General features: G+C 38.7%; 1 protein-coding gene and 1 long non-coding RNA gene across 3 annotated transcripts in view; one reads left to right on the plus strand and one right to left on the minus strand.

The window, feature by feature from the left end:
• The window catches only part of LOC148147635 (uncharacterized), a 311747-nt gene that overhangs the window by 59303 nt on the left and 235926 nt on the right, over positions 1-16518 (minus strand). The gene's annotated exons all lie outside the window — the stretch shown is intronic.
• The window catches only part of arhgap40 (Rho GTPase activating protein 40), a 132361-nt gene that overhangs the window by 35255 nt on the left and 80588 nt on the right, over positions 1-16518 (plus strand). Inside the window, exon 2 of one of the 2 annotated variants that reach the window (XM_043710572.2) lies at positions 4117-4273. The exons of the other annotated variant lie outside the window; for it this stretch is intronic. The gene's annotated coding sequence lies outside the window, so the exon portion shown is untranslated. The remainder of the gene's footprint in view (positions 1-4116; positions 4274-16518) is intronic. 2 annotated transcript variants of the gene reach the window in all.

Consider the following 16518-nt stretch of genomic DNA (forward strand, 5'->3'; position numbering starts at 1 on the left):
ATGAACTAGATTACCTTAGAGTGAAGAGCTACAAGTAGTCCTGGACCAGAGGTGTCAGGATAAAATCCTAAAGACGTTACTTAAAACTGAGTACATTTAAAGCTCAGGTGCATGATATATCCATGCTGCAGCTATCTGCTGTCCCAGTCTATAAGCTGAAGTCACAAGTTACTTAAACATACCAAAGTATTAGATACAGGGATTCTGGAGTGAGTATGGTATGAGTGGTGGTTTGGTAATGCATCAGGGACGTGTTTTAGGTCTTATACAAAAGCCATTTTGCTTCTTTTTAAATGTATAAAAGAATGTTTTGAGATTAATGAGTGTATACTTTCACTATATATGAACAGAAAGGTGCAGCATGGAGGGATTTGAGTCCTCACAAATAAACTACAAAAAAAGGATATAAATTTGATGGGTAATAGGGAAAGCCAATCAAATATGGGTTCTATTTTAACAGTATTGAAGAATGAAAATAGCAAAGCCTTGATCTATGGTCAACTGGTGTTATTATTGGACAAGTCTGATCCCAGATCAAAATCTGGCTTGATCGATCATATTTTGTATACCAGTGAGGTTGTCTTTTACTGAAAAATAAGCACACAATGTTGTAGATTTTGTTTGAACAATAAAAGACAAAAACATATAATCCCATTAATCCCACAACTCACTTTTGCAAATTCCAAAACAAAACAAAATCCATTATACAGAACCCAAAGTACTCCCAACAGATTTCTGAAGTCTTTCCCATTTAGAAAATAGTCTGTGTCTCTTCTTCCTACCAAACTGCATAACCTCACATATTCCCACTTTATATCCCATCTGCCACTTCTTTGCCCACTCTCCTCACCTGTCCAAGTCTGTCTGCAGCCTCCTGCCTCCTCAAAACTACCCGTCCTTCTATCTTACAATATGTTTTAAAGTGTCCTAACTGGCCACCTTTGTAGCATTCTGAATCCCTTGCTGGGCATTTGCTGTGCCTGTGATTCATTTTGGAGCTACATCTTTACTTCCAAAAAGAGTTGATGGTGTTGGATTCCTGTTGGTTTTATAGGTGCTTGGTAGAGTAACAATGCCAGCTTTGGCCCAGCAACCAAAACATATCAAGAGAATCTCCTCTGTTTCCTTGCGGTACTGACTGATTTTAAACCCCTTTTCCTTGCCAGTGTAGTGAATTAGATTGTCCGCTCCAAAATTGAATTCTCCTTGGACCAAAGAAAATCTGATTAACTTCTCATCTTTCACATCAACTACTATAGATGGTCTCTAAGTAATTTATTCTTCAAAGCTCAGAATCAAGAACACTGTGCTAGGTTATAAATGCATTACAATGGTGCCTGTTAATTTTCTTCAATGTTCCCATTACTGATTAAATCTCACCCATTGTGCAACTACATTTTTTTTAGGGTTGAAATGTGTATTGAATGCTTTAATCATTATATCAGACTCTGGTATTTCTTCCATGCTTTGTCTCACCAGAATATCATCAGCTATTAGACCTGCAATATATTTTTTAAAACTGCTGATATAATGATGCTGCTTATTCATGTACAAAAATCTGAAGCTACTCTATAGCACTGTAACTGCTGCTACCAGAGCTCCCATTTCTGGTATCATTTTTGGCTTTCCATGTTATCAACTGATTGAGGTAATGGCAAATTTTCTGTTGTTATCCCTGCAATCTATTGTGTCTAACTGACCTGAGTGTGTAGTTGGAATAATTGGACCAGTGTACTTAGCCATAATCCAATATCCATTTGAAAGTCATCAAATCCGTTCTAAATTCTATATTTCAAATTTATGTAAGTTCCTGTGTCATATTTATAGTAGGGACTGTCTTTGGTAAATCGTTATGGTTTTGATCGCTCTCCTGAGAGTTTTGGTATCATGGCACTTCTGTCTGTGAAACATGGCAAATATTACATGACAAATGTACTTAAATAGCTCCAATATAAATATATAGACATAATAATTGATAAGGCAAAATCTGGTTGGTACTGTAAACAGATAATGAAAGAATTTTCTTTTGCAAAAATATACTTGTTCATAACATTCAAAAGTACATTACAGTACAAATTTGATATTACATGAAATACAATTCAGTTTCTTCTCATATACAGTAATATGTGGCACTCTGAGGTGCTTCATCAGGTTTACATTAAAAGTTTATAGTATGCCCTTCATGATAAATATTATCTGATAAATAAAACCAAAGAATTTCAAATGGATTCCGACCCTTTGGTGCCCTTGTGGGAGGGTATTTAAATTATTTTTATCCTATCGACATTAGAGTTAGTGTAGTGTAAACTTTGAAATGTACCAAGGGTGATTCATGTTGGTGGATCCACTCAATTTCTTTGTGAGAATACTTCCCTGCAAAGGTTTCCTAATCTGTGTGGTTTCATACTTAGCACGGAGAGCACTAAACTAAGAAATATCATCTTATATTTCAGTTCTAACAGATTAATCAGCATGACTCAGCAATGATACTATCTATTATTCTTGAACAGTAGCATAAAATGACATCCCTGTGTTACTTTCTTTTTCAATTTTATTTCCTACCAGACAGGAACGAGCAAACTGGTTGCCTGTATTTATTTTATTTCTATAATACTATTTTATTGGGAGTCATGATTTCACGTGAAGACGTGCTTTTGTCCACTATTGCTCAGTACTTCTGTTCCTATTGCAATTAGTAATGTATAGTCATAAGGTCATACAGCATAGAAACAGACCCTCCGATTCAACCAGTCCATGCTGAATATAATCCCAAACTAAACTAGTCCCACCTGCCTGCGCCTAGCCCATATTCTTCCAAACCTTCCTATTCATGTACTTATCCAAAGGTCTTTGAAATGCTGTAGTTGTACCGACATCCAGCACTTTCTCAGGAAGTTTATTCCACATGCAAACCAACTGCTGTGTAAAAGAATTGCCCCTCGTATCTTTTTTAAGCCTCTCCTCTCACCTTTAAAATGTGCCCTCTCGTCTTGAAATCCCCATCCTCGGGAAAAGACAACTACCATTAAGTCTATCTATACCCCTCATTACTTTACAAACTGCTATGAGGTCACCTCTCAATCTCCTACCCTCCAGTGGAAAAAAAATCCCATCCTATCCAGCCTTTCTTTGTAACTCATACCCTCCATACCCGACAACATCCTGGTAAATCTCTTCTGAACCCTCTCCAGCTTGATAATATCCTTCCTATAACTGCGTGGTCAGAACTGGACACAGTATTTCAGAAAAGGCCTCACTAATGTCCTGTACAACATCAACATGACTTCCCAACTCCTATACTCAAAGGATATATGTTGAATCTTACCTCTTGCAAGTTGTAGAGAGAAAACAAGAACCTCAGACTGCTTTGTGAGAATTAAGATGAGAACGTTTGCTTAAAACAGGCTTCAGTAAACAGGTTATCTGCTCTGGTTCATATAGAACCCGAAGCACAAAGCCTCAGAGTTCAAACATCACAATATAAAACAGAGTAATATCTTTTTAATGCTTCTGTTTAATCTTGAATAAATTTGTTAGGTTGTCTGTTCCAATGAATTATGTGTTGAATAATATTTGTTCATTTTCAGTTGTGAAATGATGCCTAGCCTTGCCAGCTGCCCACTGCACCGAGTTTTGACCTGATCTGATTGAGCATTATTCCAAAAATTAACATTTTGTTTAATCAATGTGTTATTTTAGAGAGGTTTAGTCATAATTCAAAGTAGAATATTGCTTCTTTGATCAGTGTGGATGAAAGGGAATTGAAGATGAAAGGAGATAACAGGCAATTAATGCTCCAAAGCTCACAGTATTTGTGCCATTCTGATGGATTTTCATTGCACTGAGGAGTAATGATCAAATGAGTGGCTCAAGGTTCAGAGCGGACACATTTTTCCTTATTGCTGATGTTAACTTTCTGCAGGGTTTCATTGTGTTGCAATGGCAAGTTATCACTTGCAGCCTGCATGTAAATATAGCATATGATTCATTTTGCAAGAAGCATAAAAAATGACCTGTTTCTTAATTCACAACTTCCTTTGAAAGAACTGTATTGGAATTGTGATTGGCTATCTCTAAAGTCTGTCTTCTATAATGCCTTGTATTTTTGGAATACAGGAAGCTATTATGTATTTGACAGCCTGCTCTACTTCCTGATCTGCAAAATTTATTGTAAAAACACCGTCATTAACAATTTACAAAGTTGGACGAGCATGGAACGTTTTCGAAACCAAGCAACCCATTCTAAAGGATGAAAGACTTAACAGCAACCTAGGTTTGTTCAGTATATCATTTTAGTTGTGTGACACTGTGATCTTTTGCTATAAATTCTGTGTCTTATGATCCTGCCCCACTAGTTACCTGATGAAGGAGCAGTGCTCTGAAAGGTAGTACTTCCAAATAAACCTGTTGGACTATAACTTGGTCTTGTGTGATTTTTAACTTTATTTTTTGATACTGATTTCTTTGGTGTACTTCCAGTATCTTGTTTTTCTATTACAGTTCAATTTTTGTCAAATAGTTTTTATTGTATTAATATCTTGAACATCACTGTTAACTTGAGATTTTGATGAAGTGGAAGAAGGATTGTCCTCTCAGGTAGACATGTTATTGCATTGCTCCACTTATTTTTGATATACATACTGATTATTAGATGCCCTATATTTATGTGCTGTCTAATCTGTTGCTAATGGCTCAATTGTTTATTTTTTTTTAATGTTCTACTGCTTTTTTCAATACTGCATTCTCTATAAGTTTGATTCATGAGGGTAAATTTTCAATGATGAATTGTTATAAGATTATACGTTATAGGAGCAGAATTAGGCCATTCGACACATTGAGTGTGCTCCACCATTCAATCACGGGTGATAGGTTTCTCAATCCGATTCTCCTGCCTTCTCTTCAAACCTTTGATCCTCCCACTAATCAATGGTCTATATATCTTGGTGTTAAATACACTCAAACACTTGACCTGCACCGCCTTTTGTGGCAATTAGTTCCACAGATTCACCACCCTATGGCTGAAGAAATTCCTCCTCATCTCAATTCTAAAATCAGTTCTTTCACTCTGTGTCTATACCTGGTCCTAGTCTCTTCTACTGGTGGAAACATTTTCTTTATGTCCATTCATCCAGGTCTCTCAGCATTCTGTAAGTTTCAATGTGATTCCCCTCTCAGTCTTCTAGACTCCACGAAATACAGATCCAGATTCCTCACTGCTCTTCAGATGACAAGTCCTTCATTCCTCGGACCATTCTTCTGAATCTTCTCTGAACCTCCTGCAAGACCAGCACATCTTTCCCTAAATACAGGGTCCAAAACTGCCCACAATATTTCAAATGTGGTCTGACTAGAACCTTATGCAGCCTCAGCGATACATCCCTGCAACCATGCTGTTCTCTAATCCAAAAGGAAAAATAACGAGGTCTCAAGTGGTTAGTAGAGGTATTTACAGGACGGAGAATTCACTTGGAAATGTGTGAAGGCTTAGTGATCTGAATTATACATAGAACTGTTTAGGATGCTTCTGATCTAGATGTTAAAATGTTGAAGGCATCAAGCTCAGCCCCAACCTGCTTCCAACACTTTCTCCCCATATTCTATCATATATCTAAGAATTATGGAGACTGCATTGAGGGCAAGCAGTAGATTTACAACGTAAATGTTTTCCTGAGGCTGAAAATCTTGACTTATTCTGGAGATTTTACAGCATGCGGCCTGGGGAAATGTCTAGCAGATGAAATGAGCCAAGGGCAGTTTCAGAGAGTAGGTAAGTGCCTTCAAAATACTATTTATGGGTGAGGAGGAGCAGTACTTAATTCAGTTTCCCATCCAAGGTTCTCCATTATCTTCCTTTTCATACAATGGCCCATGTGGTCAGCTGTCTACATTGGATGCCAAGGGTCAGAGATCATAGCATCCCTGCAGTGTGGAAACAGGCCATTTGGCCCAGCAAGTCCACACTGACCTTCCAAAGATTATCCCACCCAGACCCGTTCCCCTACTCTATTGCTTTATATTTCCCCTGACTAATGCACCTAACCTCCATATCCCTGAACACTATGGGCAATTTAGTATTGCCAATTCACCTGAACAGCACATCTTGGACTGTGGGAGGTAACTGGAGCTCCTGGAGGAAACCCACGCAGACACGGGGAGAATGTTCAAACTCCACACAGACAGTGGCCTGAGGCTGGAATCAAACCCGGGTCCATGACGCTGGGAGGCAACAGTGCTAACCACTGAGCCACCACGCTCATCTTGTGGAAAGTGCAATCGAGGTAGCCTTGGCAAATCGCTGCAGTGCCGGTTGTGGTTAGCTGTCACTCAGCGATATTGGCGGAAGTATGAGTGCTTAAGGTGTTTGATGGGATGATGATCAAGTGATGATACTTTGTTTTGGATGATTATTGAGTTTCTGGAGTGTGATTGGAACTGCATTCATCCAAAAACTGAAGTGTATCCAATCACACACCTGACTTGTGTCTTATAAATAGTGAACAGACTTTGGGGAGGCAGGAGATGTGATGTTCACTGCAATATGCCAAGTCTCTGACCTGATCTTGTAGCCACAATGTTATTAGGACTGCTCCAATTAAACTTCTGATTAATGTTAATCCCCAAGGTATTGTTGATAAAGGATTCAGCAAGGGCAGGATTCAGCAAGGGCACCAGTGTAGCATGTCTGTCAGAAAGCTTTGAGGAATTGGAGGACCTTACGTGTTTCCAGCATTTACATCTTGCTGGTGCTTGTTGAATATATATATGAGTTTGCAAATAACCCAGGATTACAAATGTTGTTTTGGTAACTTGGAGGCTCACTCTAGTCAGGCGGAAGAAGTTTTTGAGACATTTATATCTTTTCTATTTTACCAGAATATCTTCTAGCTTATCCATACTATTGCATCAAATTATCTTGTGGACATAAGAGCTAGAGACATAGAGTCACAGGGTCATACAGTCCTACAGCATGGAGACAGGCCGTTGCCTCAAACTGGACCTTGCTGAACAAATGTCCATCAACGCTAACCACATTTCCCTGCACTTGGTCCATAACCTTCTAAACCTTTCCTATCATGTATTTGTTCAAATACCTTTAAAATGTTGTTCATGTACCCGTCTCAACCACTTCCACTGGCAGCTCATTCCATATGCTTACCACTCTCTGTGGCCCTCAGGTTCCTTTTATTCTTTCCTCTCTAACCTTAAACCGATGCCCTCTAGTCCTTGATTCCCCAACCCTGGGAAAAAGACTGAGTGCATTCACCCTGTCCATGCCTCTCATGATCTTATACACTTCTATGAGATTCCCCCTCAGTCTCCTATGCTCTAAAGAAAAATGTCCTCGCTTGTCCAACCTCTCCCTATGACTCAGACCATTGAGTCCTGGCAACATTCTTGTAAATTTCTTTTGCACTCTTTCCAGTTTAATAACATCCTTTGTATAGCAAGGTGACCAAAACTGACCACAATATTCCAAGTGCGGCCTCAACAATGTCCTGTACAACTGCAACATAACTTCCTAACTTCTTTATTCAATGCCCTGACTGATGAAGGCCAGTGTGTCAAAAGCCTTCTTCACTGCCCTGCCTACCTGTGACTCCACTGTCAGAGAACCATGCACCTGAACTCCAAGGTCCCCCTGTTCCACCATACTCCTTAAAGCCTTACCATTCATCAGGAAACTCCTACCTTGATTTGACTTTCCAAAATGCAAGACCTCACACTTAGCTATATCAAACTCCATTTGCCATTTCTTGGCCCACTTCCTCAGCAGATCAAGGTCCTGCTGCAATTTTGAATAACTTTCCTCATGTCCATGGTACTGCCTATTTTAGTGTCATCTGTAAACTTTCTAATCATGCCTATTTTCATGAACTGGAGGCAAAATTTCAAGCAATTCTCAGTGATTAAAGGTGATTTTTCTGAGCCACAAGATTCACAACTAATGGACCAAGTTTCATCCGATAATTACCGGACATAAATGTGTCTGAATAGATTTAAAATTAGGCCATTATTTATTAAGTATTTCTTATCCAGTCTTGCTGCCTGTTACTCATGTTGCACAGAATTGCTATAAATGATTATGTGAAAGCTATGTCTTACTTTTCTGAATACCTGAAGCGCAGTGAGAATGGCCTATATTTATCTTGTTGTGAGGAATAATGATGAGAGACTTTAATATTAAGAAGATTGTTCTCCAGTTCTCTGAATTACAACTCCATTTTCAAAAACAATTGGTCGAAGTCATGTGTAGAATCTTATAAGGATCTGAGCAATGGGGACCAAAGCAACTTTGTGGAAGAATTGGGCATCACATGTGCCGAAGCTCATCTCAACATTGATGTTATCTAGTTCCATCTTTATGCTGCTCACAAGCAGTGAGACAGGATTCTGTCAAATCCAGCATTGTCAAATTATGATCATTATTGATTGTGCAATGCCTCGCAAACAGCCTAATTAATATTCACACTCCTATTGTACCAAACAAGTGTGGCATTGGGAACTCTCAACAAAGGAATCAGAGCAAGCACATAGTGGATTTAGCTCACTGCTCCCTCTGGATGATCTCCATGCTGGACAATGGACACCAATATCTTGGACTTTTTCCTTTGGCATGGGCCCCACACACGCAATGTCTATGAACATGATATGGGCATAAGGGATATCAGTGACTTCTGGGATATCCGCTGAATAATGGGTTATTGTGGGAATGGTGCATGATAAGATGAGGAGGGAATCATATATGAAACACTTTGAATTGGCATGTTAGGTAATTATGCGGGAACTGTAAGATAGGATGAGAAAATGCACCAAACCTCTCAGCAATAAACCCTCCAAAATCTCAATGCAACTGGGACTTAGGTTAAAAATACAAGATTCAGTCTGCTATTTTTGATAGAGTTGCTATACAATACCTTGGAGTTCCTCAAGATATACAGTAGTGGGAATGAAGAGGCTTTTAGACTTTTTAAAAAATTATTTTCTTGTGCGACATGGGTTTTGCTGGCCAATATTTATTGACTGTCTCTAGTTGCCCTTGAGAAGGTTGTGGTTAGCTGAATTCTTGAACTGCTGCAGTCCATGTGCTGTAGGTGGACGCACAATGCCCCTAGGGAGGGAATTCCAGAATGTGTGGCTTCGAAGGGAACCTGCAGATGGTGGTGGTGTTCCCATGTATTTGCTGCCCTTGTCATTCAGGATGATTATCGTTATGGTTTGGGGAGTGCTATCTAACGATCCTTGGCAAATTTCTGCAGTGCAGCTTGTAGGTGGCACACATTGCTGCTACTGAGCATTGGTGGTGGAGCGAGTTTAATCCTTGAACTATAGGACATATACATTAAATCTGGCATTGAAAATTTGGGAAGAATAAAGGACATGTTGTGGAAAAGGACTTTAACTTATCATTGCAGGAGAAAATCATAAACCTGAAACAATGCATTTCTGTTCAGTCAGTTCTGCTGTAGGTGAATGGATATTTTCTGTGACATTTTGGGAATAATGGGGGAAGGTCTAATGGTGGGGGAATGGGATATTGTGTGTTGGAAAACTCAGAAAAATATGTGAAATCAATTAATGCCATTGTGTTCCTGTGCCTTTTCTATGGAAGTGATAATGTTCCAGCAGGAGAACCATTACTCATGTCTCACTTATGCTTAGGACTATAATGATTGATATGGATCAGGTCAACTTTACTTGCTTCTTTGTACCTAGTGTATAAACACCACTTAATCAAAAAATTGTGTCGGACTCAAAATAGGTGTGTTTACAGCTGAATGTCTGATATGTATTCCTGTCATGCAATAAACTGTGTAAAGAGTGCAGTATCACAATATTTATTTTCATATTTTCTTTTGGGAGAATCAAGAGTACATTTTTTTTGTGTTCATGCTTGTTTCTGTGATGAATAATCAGAAAAAAATTGCATCAATCCAATGCATTTACTCATAAAGATCCCAGGTATTGCTTATGAAAGTTGGAGAGATGATTCAATTTCTTTGAACTAATCGATTATATGATGCATAATACAATATGATTGAAAATGAAGGTTCAGAAAATCAGTAAATTTTTCATATAATTTCATATACTCATGCAGACACAAAACCTTGCATGAGAAATCTTTTTTCATCATTGCTAATTATAGATAGTTCCCTGATGTGTTTATGAATATACTGACATATCAGTTGATGTTGAGTCTAACATGGGCAAATGGTGAAGTCAACTGCCTCTAACAAATTGTTAGTAAACATAATAAGTTTCTGGGAGCTGGGACAGAATGTTACTGTGATGGCTAATCTCCCAAAGGAAGAAATGCATCAATGCTTTACATGTAAAAAAGTATTGGCTGCTTCTAATCTTGCTTCATTTAGTTATCCATAGCCTGTTAAAAGATTTGTTAATTTTAACTTCCATTCAGAAATTAGCATCTTGGGACAGTTCACATTAGATCAGAACAATTGGAGACCAGGCTAAAGAGGTTAATGAGAACAACAACAAAAAAATCAGTCATTCCTCAATATATTATGATCTTTTTAGCTCTAATTTAAATATTTAAACAGGGATCTAAAAAAGTTGTTGCAAACCATGTGACATTTAGCATTTTGAGACCCAGGCAGTCTTGAGTCTCAAGCAAACACTTGATTAAGTTTGCCTGTTCACAACCATGTAGGAATTCACACACCCCATTGTTTATGGATAGATCATTAACAAGAGACTTGTAATATTCTAGCCAGCTCATTCTTCAGTTTCACCATGGACAAAAGACACATTGAACCTTTATGGATGTTAAATGAATGTGAATTAACCCCACCAATGTTTCATTTTGTAATAATGGTTTCCAATATCCAAAATGGGATGGGTGCATCTAAAATATCAAGTAACAACGTGGGACGTGTAAACAAGATGCATAACTTTATTTGGATAAAGGGCTTTGAACTTTTTCAAGTCCAGAAGATGGGAATTTTTCTTTTTGTTTACTGCTTTTAATCTAACAGCAGAAGTAAAATCTGCAGAAAGACAGAATTCCCTCAGAGAATCATCAAACTAGTTGCAAATGAACTAGACAGACAAAATAATAAAGTGCAATACTGTTGAATTGGAAGAAGCACTCCCTCTGACCAGTTCCAACTTCAAGTTTACCTGAGAACCAGACTCCTGGAGATTTGACTGCAATAAGCCTTGCAACCTATTAAGGAACCTCTGCTTTACAATCAAAGTTTCAACTCATCTAAGAAACTGCAGACCTGACATGAAAGAGACAGAGACAATCATATATTGTAGTTTCATTGTTTTATGTGAGTGAGATGTTACATTTTAAACATTCAGTCTAACCTTTTACTTAAAATTCACAAAAGCTTGCTTCTGGAAAATACTAAAATGGCACAAATCAATCTATGGGTGAGAACATAAACACTCCTTAATAACATGAAAATGGATCCTACCCCCAAAACACTTATGGATATTTTGAACATTTAAATTCAACATGCGGCTTTAAGAAAAATGATTTGCAACCAAAAGACGGCTGAAGATATAGATTTCATGGTTAAAATCCTCCTGTAACTATGGAATGTACCCATGGAGTATCAAGAGAACATCAGCCAACAACACTTATAAAGGAGAGATTTTATTTAAAAAAAATAAAATTGGAATGTGATTTTCTGTGGCTTGTATCCCAGTCTGCAATCCTGATGTGAGGTGAAAGGCAGTTTTCGGGTTGAAAGACATATTTATGTTTGAAAAAGAGTTTGAAACCAACAGGACTCGCAGTCTCTGTGTGCTAGTGTGTTCAACCTGTGTTTGACGTTTCAATGTGCTAAGGTGTCTGTGAAGGGCCACAGCAGAGAGATCCCACAGGTGACTCGTGCATGTGAGAATAAAAAGAAATAACCCTCTCTGATTGCTGAAAGCATGTCATCATCGAAGCCACTTTTTAAAGGAATGTTGTTGTGACCGACTGAGGAAGAGGTCATATGAAGTGGAGCCAGTTCACCCACCTCACCCAGGTTTATAAACTTGCACGGGTTCCAGTCATAGTATTACATAGAAAGAACAATAAAAGCAACACATAAATTCTTCCAGTGATAAATCATATGCTGTAGACTGAAAACAGTAACAAATTGCAGTATTGTCGGAAATCTTACAATTTACTAGACAAAATAATAAAATAGTTTCACTGAAAGACTGGAAAAGAACAGTGAATTTGTGATGATGACAGTAGGTTACTGCAGCCTTTATCATCAATGTTTATTGAAATATCTAAACATAAGAGCTCAGATTTTCATGAAATGGTAAATTTGTTGTTTTATTATCTGAGTTTATAAATGTTAGCAGCCACTAAGAAACTATATTAACAGCCTATGTACTTTGTTCCCTACTGCATAATTTTTGTATGATCCCTGATGCAAATTTACTTTACAGCATATCCAAATATTAGACATTTAAAATTAGGCAGTAAATATCTTGGACCAATCCAATCCAGAAAATCCCAAATGGCCTCTTTCTTCAAGGATCGCAATTTCCCCTCCCAGGTTGTCAACAATGCCTTCCAGCGCACCTCCTCCATTTCCCGCACCTCCGCCTTTGAACCCCATCCCTCCAATCGCAACAAGGACAGAACCGCCCCGGTCCTCACTTCCACCCCACCAACCTCTGGTAACAACGCATCATCCTTCACCATTTCCGCCACCTACAGTCAGACCCCGCCACCAGGGATATATTTCCCTCCCTACCCTTTAAGCATTCTGCAGAGACCATTCCCTCCGTGACTCCCTCGTGAGGTCCATGCCCCCCGCCAACACACCCTCCATTCCCGGCACCTTTCCTTGCAAGAGGTATAAAACCTGCACCACTCCTCTCCCCTCACGTCCCACCAAGGCCATAAAGGATCCTTCCCCATCTGGCAGAGGCTTTCCTGCACTTCCACACACATCATCTAGTATATCTGTTGCTCTCAATGTGGTCTCCACTACGTTAGGGAGACAGGATGCCAACTTGCGGAACATTTCAGAGAACATCTCCAGGACACATGCACCAATCAATGCCATCATCCTGTAACCAAACTTCAACTCCCCTTGCAAGTCCTAGGTCTCCTCCACTGCAAAATTCTAGTCACCTGACGTCTGGAGGAACCCTCCAACCACATGACATCAGTGTTGATTTCACCAGTTTCCTGATCTCCCCTCCCCTAACCTTATCCCAGATCCAACCCTCCAACTCTGCACTGCCCTCTTGTCCTATCTGTCCATCTTCCTTCCACCTATCCACTCCACCCTTCAATCTGACACGTCGCCTTCTCCCCACCTCCATCTACCTATTGCATTCCCAGCTATCTTCCCTCTGTCCCACCCCCTCCCCCCACCCCAACACCCTCTCATTTATCTTTCAGCCCCATTGGCCCCCAACCCCCACATTCCTGATGAATGTCTTATGCTGGAAACGTCGTCCCTCCTGCTCCTCAGATGCTGTCTGACCTGCTGTCCTTTTACAGCACCATACTTTTGACTCCGATCTCCAGCATCTGTAATCCTCACTTTCTCCTAATATCTTGGACCATTTAATTTTTTAAGGATCATAATAGTGAAAATCTGGACTCTGACTTTCATTGATCATTTGCATGAGTAAAAGAAGATACATACTACTAATTAAATAAATTACATCTGAGATGCAGGTGATATGAAATGATAGCTAAGTAATTTTTATCATATATCACTATGATGTTGTCAGTTATAGCCCATTTCATTCATAGGTACACACGCATGTTTCCTCTTTTGGTCTTAGGACTGGAAAGAGAAAGTATAACCTTTAAAAACTTAGATTATGTTCACAACAGATTGTGTGAAATTGTGGCATACATATGTTCACCTCAAACATGTTTATAGTTACATTTGTTTTGGCTGTATTATGGTAGAGATTTTCATTCTGCTTACATCATAAATTGTAACTTTGAAAATATCTCAGAGTCATAAATGCTGTACCATTTGGCACTATAAGTTTAAGACCCACTCTAAGTTATATGCGTTTACAGTATATGTTCAATGAAAATATGACAGTTTATCATGAGGCAAGGACAGAAAAGCCCAGAATCCAGTGTTATAATCCCAGCTGACAGTACGACTGGACAAGCCCAAAAACAGAATGAAATCTGACCTGATAGATCATATGTGGTTATTTTTACTTTTGCTAACATCATGGTTTGTCACTGAAACATAGTAACACCAGGCTGCAGAGGTTATTTAACAACCGAACAGAAGTATACTTCGCAAAAGATGAACACAAAACTAAAGCAACAGGCGATCTAGGTACAAAAGATAGTTTAGAAAAACCTTAAAACACAAAGCAAATCAAATTTTCAACTCATTTTCCCAACAATATCCATTACAGATATTCAAATTCAGATATACCTCCATATCAAAAATATAAGTTTGACTGAACTGACTCTTCCCAGTTCTGTTTATGAAATGTGGAGCCTTCTTACATGAATATTGATAAAATTGAAAGCTTAGGTTTTCCCAGCTTCTAATAATCTGCAGGCTTCTAACTGAACACTGCCAGTCTCGAAATCTCACAAACTAATTTTGTTTTTACTGAGGTTAACATATTCTGAAGAGTTCCTTTCTATACTTGTTCCTCAGGACTGTTCTGAATTGTCTGCGTTTTTCTTGATTATTTTGATTCAAAAACACAATAATGACCTTCAAGAATGACACAAACTTTGGCTGGTGGCAGGCAGTGAGCAGGAAGGTGCTAGGTTTCAGGAGGATATAAGCAGATTGAACAGATGGGCAGATGAATGGCAGATGGAATAATCCTGATAAAAAATGTGAAGGAATACACTTTGGGAGAAGGAACAATGCAAGGATGTCTTCAATGAATGACAAGACATAAGGAAGCTCAAAAGGAACAGAGGAACCTTGGTGGTTGTCCAAAGCTTTCTGAAGGTGGCAGAACAGGCTAGTTAAGAAGGCATACAGGATGCTTGCCTTTATTAGTTGTGGCATAGATTATAAGAGCAGGAAGGTCATGTTGGAGCTGTACAGAGCTTTGGTTAGACCACAACTGTGTGCAGTCCTGATCACCACACTTTGGGAAGGATGTGATTGCAATGGGGTTGGGGATAAGGTGCTAAAGAGATTCACCAAGATGTTGCATGGAATGGAGTATTCCATCTGTGAAGAGAGGCTGGATAAGCTCAAGTTGTTTTCTTTGAACAGAGAAATTTGAGGGGGTAACCTGATTGAGGTGTGTAAGGTTATGAGAGGCATGGACAGGGTGTATAGAAAGCAGCTGATCCCCGTAATCAAAGGGTCAATAATGAGGGCATAATTTTAAAGTGGAAGGCTGGACATTTAGAGGGATTTGAGGAAAACCTTTTTTTCATCTAGATGGCAGCGGGGGTCTGGAATGCACTGCCTGGGAGGGTAGTTGAGGTGGGAAACCTCACAACCTTTAAAAAGTTCTTGGATGACACTTGAAGTGTCGTAACATTCAAAGCTATGGGAAAACGGGGCTAGTGTAGGCAGTTGTGTATTTTTGGTAGTATTTGATGGGCTGAAGGGCCACTTCTGTACTACATGACTCTCTGAGTGTTTGCTGTACCTGTTGTAAATAATTGCAATATAAACAATTTTCCATTATCACTGCAAACCAATACTCACATGTCATCTAAACTTATGTATATAAGTCAACATTTTTCAATTGCTATTCACAATTTATGCTTATTATGTGAATTTTGAAATGAAACTCACAATTTCTAAATTTGCATACATCGCCAAATTAATGTTGGATTAGAATGTTGGTGGAAATGGTCAGTAGAGAGTACAACTGACGAAAATTATAGCAGGACATGACCAAATTTGCAGAATCAGCAAATGAACAACACATGATGTTCAACACAATAGATGTGAGATAGATTGGAGGAACAAAGAAAACTACACATAGACTGATCTCTCAAAAGTTGCATAACAGGTTAACAAAGCAAAGTTACAAAAAAATACAAGTGCTAGATTTTATTTCTCAAAGGCTAGAATTGAAAAGTAGGGATGTTATGCTAAACTGGCGTCAAATCTCTGCCATATCACATTCAGGGTATTGCAGGTAGTACTAGTTATTATGTTATGAAAGATGTACAGTCACATTGAAGAGAGTGCAGAGAAGATTTTCATGGTTCATGCTAAAAATGTGTGTAGATATTATCAGGAAATGATGTATAGGCTGGATCTTTTCTCTGTTGGAAAATAAAGGCTGAGGATTAACTAATAGACATCTATTATGCAGGCTTTGGTCAAGTGAACACTGAGTTTGTTTTCTTTGTGGAGAAGAGCATAACATAATTACAAATGATGACGAGTCATTTGGACTCGAAACATTAACTTGCTCTGTGTCCATGGATGCTGCCTGACCTACTGTGATCTCCAACATTTTTTGTTTTCAGTACAGATTCAAGGCTCTGAAATAGTTTGCTCCTATAAAATGACATAAGATAGTCACCAAGAAATTCAACAGGGATTTAAAAGAAACTTC

Source organism: Chiloscyllium plagiosum, unplaced genomic scaffold (assembly GCF_037043375.1).
Source record: "Chiloscyllium plagiosum isolate Xiang-an unplaced genomic scaffold, Cpla_swu_hap1 HiC_scaffold_15, whole genome shotgun sequence".
Taxonomy (NCBI): domain Eukaryota; kingdom Metazoa; phylum Chordata; class Chondrichthyes; order Orectolobiformes; family Hemiscylliidae; genus Chiloscyllium; species Chiloscyllium plagiosum.